An 8,807-nucleotide genomic window follows, 5' to 3' on the forward strand; every position below is an offset into this window, starting at 1 on the left:
TCAGTACATCTCACAGCAGCATTTGACACACGTGATCAACATCTCTCTCTCTCTCTCTGAGCTTTTTCCTTTCTATTTTTTGCATCCGGAACAAAGTGATTTTTACTTTGTCTTCTTAGTGAAACGCTTCTTGACCTTCTTTGCTGATTCGTCTTAGTCTCTCAGGCCTTTAAGCTCGCACTACCCCGGGGATCTTAATTAGACCTCTTTTCTCATCTCGCCCCACTTTATCCATGATCCTGTCTAATGCCTTGGCTCTAAATGGCCTTCATGCCCTAACAGCTTCCACGTGTACATCTCCAGCCAAGAACAAGTCAACTGCCTACTCGATTTCTCACGTGAATATCGAATAGACATCCTGAACTTCGTAACAAAAGCCAGCACCTGCTTTTCCTCCTGAAAACTGGCTCTATTTATTGCCTCGTGTATCTCTAATTCTAAGGTTCCCCTCATTTGCTGTTTTTCTATCAGATTGGTCACTAGCTATTCTCCAGACAAGCCCGCCTGCTGCTGCCTGCTGGCTGGGGTGCACTTGCTGTAGGTTGACACTGTCTCGCAGTCTCACATTTCAAGGTCTTCACTCAAATGCCAGCTTCTCAGTGAGACCCTCCTTTTAAAAATATCTATATTTTTATTAATTTCAGAGAGGAAGGGAGAGGGCGAGAGATCCAGACATCAATGATGAGAGAGAGAATCACTGATTCGCTGCCTACTCCTACTGGGGATCGAGCTGGCAACCCAGGCATTGCCCTGAATGGGAACTGAACCATGACCTCCTGGTTCATAGGTCGATGCTCAACCACTGACCCACACCAGCCAGGTGAGACCCTCCTTCTTAACATTCCTACATTTTTTCTGAACTTTTCTGAATAGCATGTATCAATTTATTTTATTTTTTTAATGTTGTTCATGGAGAAGGACATATAAACATGAGGAGGCATACGTGTGTTTCTCTATGTTGCCGATCATGTATTCTTGGCAAGAACTTGGCTCACAGTGAGTCTGCTGAGTGGTCCACCCAAACGCTTTTGTCTTTATTCCTGGGCCTGGTGGTTAGTGAGTCACTTACACCTTTTGTCTCAGACCATCCATGTTGAACCTGTGGGCCTTGCATTGCTTTTACTCCTGCACCGATATCCAGGCAAGCACACGTGTCCTTACCCATGTGCAGGGGTGGTGCGTATAGCTGCTCAAGGCCAGAAAGCCAACCTGTTACCTTTCTCGCTGCAGAGGCAAATGGATCAGGTGATGGGAAGGGAGAGTGGACATCTAATGTTACAAGGATGGGTTTCATTCTCACTCTGATGTCCTACTTTCTGGCAGAGCACAACTTTAGAAAAATATGAACGGGATCACCTTGATGTTTGTCACAAACCTGGTTCCTAAAATGTGGGCTATCTGCAATAAAAGGCGTCTCATCACCACCACTGCTTTTTAGAGTGCTGTCCGACTGCGGTAGCTGTTATATACAAGGCACATCAGCTGATGGAGGAACTACAAGAGTTGCTAGCACGGGGTCAGGAGAGCAATTGAAAAGGTCCTTATGTTCATGGGCTCAAGAGGTCTTCTAAGTCAAAAGGTCATGTCGCAGGGTCAGGGGGCAGGGACTAGGAGTGCACGCATGTCTGTGAGATGACCTCCGCCAGAGGAGCCTGCATGGGACTCTTCTCATCTGACCTTCTCCAGACTGTCTGAGTCTTTCCTATAGTGAAGGGGAGGACATTGACTGTTGACCTTGGCATATGAAACAGACGAACTCTTCCCAAATCCTGTGCTGCTGTCAGCAGTTAACACATGACTTCCTCTCCCACCCAGGTCCCTGCCTCCTGAACACAAAACCTGGAGCCCGAGGAAGAGAATAAAAATAGACGATCTTAACTAGACGGTGACTAATTTATGCTCTCAACTGATTCATTAATGACGGGGCTGAACTAAAATTAACTGGAAGAAGTTATCTGTCATTAGAGGGACTGGGGATTCAGAGTCAGAAATGAGTCAGTTCTAAAAATGAGGAACAGCCCGTTTCTAAGTCTGAAATTAGTGAATGGACACATCAGAGCTCTTTGAGGCAACTGTAGGGAAAGTTCTGAATAGGAAGCAAGAAATAAGGTGTGTTTGTAAGGTAGGTTGGGTTCAGAGTTTGGATCCAGTCACTATTTAATAAAGTTTTATTGGAGCACAGGCCCACCAGTTGTTTGCATATTGTTCTTGGTTAATTTTGCCGGACAACATCAGGGTTAAAAGATAGTTGCAAAAGACACTCCATGGTTCACATAGCATAAAATATTTACTATTTGGCCCTTCACAAAAACAGTTTGCTAGTGTGTGTATAATGAACAGGTTTGTGACACAGATTTGGAGCCTACATTATGCACACACAGGCTTTCGATAGTTCACAGCTCCAGAGAATTTGCTTATCCAAACAACATTGACTTGGTCTAGCGATTTCGGATAAATTCTAAATTATGTTCCCAGAATTCACATTCACACAGGACGATGCTGATTATCCACTGGCAGCAATCAATCCTTTTGTGTTTTTGACACAATTTTGAATACAAGAATTTGAGTGTCATAATTGAAGAAATTAAAAATTCAATAGCAACACAGAATAAGTCAGCATGAATTACAGTAAAATTAGGTGCTAAGGTATAAAAATATACTTCGCTGCCTATCTCCGCATCTAAGTTAATGTACTATTATGTGCTTGATTGCCCTTCAACACTTTTATGTCGCTCTCTGAGTTAAACTATTAAGTCGCCTAACGTCACTTGTTGAGAAAGTTTGCTGATTAGGTAGCATTTCTAAGCGCTCGTGAACAATGAGGAGAATGACCAAAGCTTAGCTGCCCTGTCGCCTCCCACACGGGCTTGCGCATTCTCGTGGGAATTGCTGTAACTCTCGGGCCGGCCGCTGCCCGTCTAAATGCAGTGATTTGAAGTAAAGGGATGGATCTGCCCAGAAACAAGTCCCAACTTTGGGTTTCCAAGTTTCATTCTTTTTAATATTGTTTCTTTGTAAGAGGTTAGCTAGACCAGAAAACAGCCTGGGAGAAAGAGATGGGACTTGATGGTTTTAACTGAAGTGAGATTGAAAAAAACACATCTCTGGCTTGAAATAATATGAGAAAGCCTAAAAGATCTGTCACGCGGGCATGGAGGTGAGGAGAGAGACGGTGCAGACAGACAGAGACACTGCACAGAGTTCCAGCGTGGGCTGCTGCCTTGTGAGAATGCGCACGGCCTATGGAGAGAGATGCCTGGGCTACGGCTGGGGTTGCACATGTGAGATTATTTTAAGACTCCATGGATATGATGCAGCTGTAAAAAAGAAGGACCTCTTACCCTTTGAGGCATCAGGGAGGGAGCTAGAGAGCATCATGCTGCGTGAAATAAGCCAGTCAGAGAAAGACAAGTATCCCATGATCTTACTGATATGTGGAATCTAATGAACAACATAAACTGATGAACAAAATAGATCCATGGACATAGAAGCATGGAACAGACTGATGAATCTCAGAGGGAAGGTAGGGTGGGTGGGAAGAGATTAACCAAAGAACTATATGCATATATGCATAACCCATGGACACAGACAACAGTGAAGGACTGGGGGGAGGTGAGAGGAGAGGGGGGAAAAGGTGATATCTGTAAAACTTTCTACAATACAGATAAATTGAAAACCAACAAATAAATAAGACTTCAATTCTGACTAATCTTTGACTTTATTCCTTTTAAATGGAGTGTACTAGAATATTTTACAACTAGAGGCCGATGCACGAATTCATGCACAGGTGGGGTCCCTCGGCCTGGCCGGCCGATTGGGGCCACGGGAGGTTGGTCACCCTGATCGGGGGGCATCAGGGCCAGCTGGCTGGGGGAAGGAACTGCAAGAGGTTGGCTGTGGGAGCACATGGACCACCAGGGGGAAGCTCCTGCATTGAGTGTCTGCCCCCTGGTGGTCAGTGCGTGTCATAGTGACCGGTCGACTGGTCACTTGATTGTTCGATCACTTAGGCTTTTATATATATAGATAGAAACACAGAGCACCAAAAATCACAGATCTAAAACTTCAAAGCCCCATAATAAAGAGATTATTAATGTTATTATTTGAGATTCTCTATTTTTTAAAAGGTTTACCCTGTTTTTGTCATAGTACTATATATGTTACAGTTTAAGAGATGATTTCACGCTTCTGTGGAATTTAATGAACAAACTCAACTACCAAGCAAAATACGGAAAGACTCATAGACAGCTCTGGTGGGGAGGGGTGTGTTGGGGGGAGGTGGAGGGATTGAGTAAAAAAGAGAGAAAGAACTCGCGAGCATGGACAACAGTGTGGTGATTGTGGGAGAGGGGTGAGTGGAGGTGGAAGAGGGCATGGTGGGGGTACATGGTGATGGGTATGCAATGAAAAAAATCCCCTCACTTCATCCTCGCTCATAACCCAGTTATTTTTTTGGTCTTCTTTGAAAAGGTTAAGCCACCTATATAATTTTTCACCTTTGACATATAAGTGGCTTGATATGCACACTGCTCTTCAATTCACTTTTATCTATTAAAATACGGTTGAAACATATTTGGTTTTTTAAGTGCATGAGTATTTTCTTTTAAAAAGGCCCTTTACTGAGATATGCCTGAGCCTCCTCTCTCAGCATGTCCTCCAGGCTCATCCAGGGAGTCCCAAATGGCAGGGCTCCCTTTTAAGGTTCAACGTGGGCACTGACGCACAGTTCCTTCGAGCCCAGTTATATTTTTTCTCTGTTGTCCAGCGAGATTCCTTAAACCCTCATCTGTTTTCTGTTCGTCTCTGGGCTTCACGAATGGGAACGTCCTCTGGGGTCCGAGGAAGAGCCAGCAGCCTCAGTATGATTCTCTTCTGTTAATTAACGTGGTTTCACAGCCCTGGTCTTATTACCAAGAAAATGTGATCGACAAGGTCAGTGTCTACCTGTGCCGATAACATAATTAGACATTTAGATCAAGATGTTTACTATAAATGCTGCTTGATGTGTCAGTGTGTGTTAGATGTGCTTTAGCTTCAACTGTGCTTGAGCATTGACCTATGAACCAGGAGGTCATGGTTTGATTACCCATCAGGGCACAGGCCCAGGTTGCAGGCTCGATCCCCAGTCTGGGGCGTGCAGGAGGCAGCTGATCAATGACTCTCTCTCCTCACTGATGTTTCTATCTCTCTCCCTCTTCCTTCCTTTCTGAAATCAATAAAAAAAAAAATTTTAAATAAGAAAATAAGCTGAATTCTGTTGATATTTACTTTCTCTGTTGATATTTCAATTGATCAAAAATCATACTTATTTTAGAGTGTTTCAAATTAAAAATATATACTTAATTCATTTTAAATATATTTTTTATTGATTTAAGAGAGGAAGAAAGAGGGAGAGAGAGACAGAAACATCAATGATGAGAAAGAATCATGGATTGGCTGCCTCCTGCATGCCCCACATTGTGGATCGCCCTGCAACCGAGGCATATGCCTTGACCAGGAATATGCCCTGACTGTGAATTAAACCCTGACTTCCTGGTTCATAGGTTGATGCTCATCTACTGAGCCACACCAGCTGAGAAAAAAATATATACTTATTTCAGAGTGAGTCAGGATTAATTATATAACAAAGCAATCTAATTTTATATTCATGAAATACAGATAAAATCAGAACAAATAACTATCGAGGCTATGATAAAATGTTAATCTTTAAGGCAATATGCCTATTCATATTTTGGCAAAGTGGAACTTGACCTAGCATTATAAAGCCATGGAATAGAACTATACTTCCTGTTTGAATTACTAACCCTTGAAGATGCAACGCTGTTTTTTTGTTTGGAGCAGGAAGTCCAGCTCTGAATTTCCCATTAAAACACTTCTTTTCTGTAATAACTCTTGATGAGAATAAAGAAATTGTATGATCATACAATCTGATAAACAGTGGGGTAGGGATGACACATCTTAGGCAGACTGACAGGTGATCTTTTATGTCTGAAGATCCTGTCCAGTTGGCACGTTGGACGGCTCCTGGCTTCTGGGCTGCGGTCAGAGCCATCTGTCTGAGAGGCAAACAGCCTCTTCATAGGTGAGCTGAGCCGTTTCATCAGGCGAGAAGGCCAGGAATCATAACTGCAGATGAGCAGATGATGTTTTACCACCTGCTGCCACATCTACAGGGAGCCCACGCTCACTGCTATTGCTGGTCACCGGTAACAGTGCCATACACTCCACCTGCAGTGGCCCTGAGAATGGCACAGCGGGGATGTTTTCCACTATCTAGGATGCTGAGATCATTCACATGCCAACCTTGGACTGAAAGGAATAGGCAAGGGTGATTTTTGGAGCATTACATCTAGATGAACAAGTCCAAGAGATGAGAAAAGTAAGGTTATACATACAAAATACCATTGCAGCGATGGCGGTAGTCATTACACAGTGGTATGTGGCCCAGTGCACAAAATTTGTGCAGGAAGGGGGGGGTTCCCTCAGCCCAGCCTGCACCCTCCCCAATCAGGGACATCCCTCTCACAATCTGGGACTGCTGGTTTCTAACTGCTCACCTGCCTGCCTGCCTGCTCACCCATAACTGCCTCTGCCTGCCTGCTGATCACCCCTAACCCCTCTGCCTGCCTGCCTGATTGCCCCTAACCCCTCTGCCTGCTGGTCTGATCTCGCCCCCAACTACTCTCCCCTGCCAGCCTGGTTGCCCCCAACTGCCCTCCCCTGCTGGCCTAATCTTGCCACTAATGGCCCTCCCCTGGTGGCCTGGTTGCCCCCAACTGCTCCCCCCCCCCCCCGTTGGCCTGATCTTGCCCCCAACTGCCCTCCCCTGCCAGCTTGATCTCATTCGCAACTGCCCTCCCCTGCTGGCCAATTGGTCGGTTTCTATGCCAGTCAGCGTCAAAAGCTTCACCTCCTAGGCAGCCATTGGCTCCTCACAGTTCACACAGATTTGGTTCTGATTGGTCGGTTTCTATGCCAGTCAGCATCAAAAGCTTCGCCTCCTAGGCAGCCATTGACTCCTCACAGTTCACACAGATTTGGTTCTGATTGGTCGGTTTCTATGCCTGTCAGCATCTCTGGGCCTGATCAGATAGGTGGGGCTGATCAGCAGCCCCCTGGGAGGCCTGAAGAGAAACAGAGGCGTGGCTGCTGGCGAAGCCAGAAGAGAAAGAGAGAAGCAATGGCTGATCAATAGCTGCCATAGAGGCTGCAGATCAGACCCTGCCTCTCTCTTTGGGACTCTCTCTGGGCTTGATCCGCATCCCCCTCGGCAGTTGGGGCTGGGTCTCTGCACCTATACTGGTGGCAGACTGCAGGACTGACTTCTGGTGTTCTGTGGAGCCTTTCGTCGGTCGTGACAGACCCTGGGTTTTTATATATTAGGATATCTATATTAATATATTTTTATTTATTTCAGAGATGAAGGGAGAGGGAGAGAGATATAGAAACATCAATGATGAGAGAGAATCATTGATTGGCTGCCTCCTGCACTCCCCTTAGTGGGAACTGAGTCCGCAACCTGGGCATGTGCCCTTGACCGGAATTGAACCCAGGATCCTTCAGTCCCCAGGCCGACTGAAGTAGATATTCAACTGAAGAGAAGAAGTAAAGAATCACCAAGGACTGCCCTTGATTTTATCCTTGGCTCGTTGTCTGGGCAGGAAATAGAGCCTGCCTAAAATGAAGGCTGATGATGAACCTCAGAAGATTCCAGCTATGCCTCCCCAATAACCTGTCACTAACAGAGTCACATGCAGTAATGGAGAAATATCCTGTAAGGAGACTACACCAAGCCTTAATTACTTTAAATTTTTTCACTTGTCACACTGATGGCAAGACACCTATGGAATTACACTGGTGTCAGCATAAGCCAAAAGAAAATTATTTGATTAAATAGAAAGATCCCGAGTCTGGTTTATGGAAGGGTCCTTACCCTTTGTGAATCTTTAGTCAAGGATATGCTTGTGTATTTGCAGAAAACTCCTCCAAACCCATGTGGATTGCTGCAAGGAACATTAAACTTCAACATGGATCTGAGAGAGGAACTGACCAGACTAATGAGGACCTTGCACCTGGAGCCTCACCCTGTACCTGTGGCTGCAGACGATCGACTACTCCAGCCACAGATAGCAGTAGCCCTAAGCAACACGCTGAAGATAAGGAGTGGGAGGAGAATGAGACAGACGACAAACAGTCCAGAGATGACCGGGAGGATGGTGAAGAAGATGGTCCAGAAAGCTGAGCAAGTTTGTGAGGAGACCAAAACCCCAAGAACACCTGAGAATGTCTTCCTTGCTGGCAGTCATCAGTTGTGCGATGGTGCAGGTTTCCCTGGACGAAGCCAGAGAAGGTCGGGCCTCCCTTGTCATTGCCCACCATTTGTTCACCATCCAGAACTCGAATATCATTGCTGTCATGTCACAGGGACAGTGATTGAGAAGGGAACCCATAAAGAACTGATGGCCCAGAAAGGGGCCTACTGCAAACTAGTTCCTTAGATGCCTGGCAGCAATTTAAAAAGGACATGAAAGAACTTAGTCCTTTTCATTGGATCTCCCTACCTCTGCCTCTTAGCATAACCACTACTGTCTGTCTCATTCTTGTTTTTATATGCTTATTTCTAGTCTGCAAATGTGGAATGAAGAGTCTTAAAAGGACTCAAGCCCTACAGATGGCACACACTTTTCAAGATTTATTAAGAAAACAAAAAGGGGGAGATGCGGAAAGGCCATCCATTGTCAATACTATCATGAGAGTGCATCAAGGAACTCGGAAGGCTGATGAACCTTGAGCTTTAGCAGGGCTAA

At 45.2% G+C, this 8,807-nt stretch overlaps 1 pseudogene; it reads left to right on the plus strand.

Moving 5' to 3' along the window:
* Positions 1–7,958: 7,958 nt before the first annotated feature.
* Positions 7,959–8,498, plus strand: LOC118661597 (annotated as a pseudogene).
* The last annotated feature ends 309 nt before the right edge of the window (positions 8,499–8,807 follow it).

Source organism: Myotis myotis, unplaced genomic scaffold, assembly GCF_014108235.1.
Source record: "Myotis myotis isolate mMyoMyo1 unplaced genomic scaffold, mMyoMyo1.p scaffold_m19_p_8, whole genome shotgun sequence".
Lineage (NCBI taxonomy): Eukaryota > Metazoa > Chordata > Mammalia > Chiroptera > Vespertilionidae > Myotis > Myotis myotis.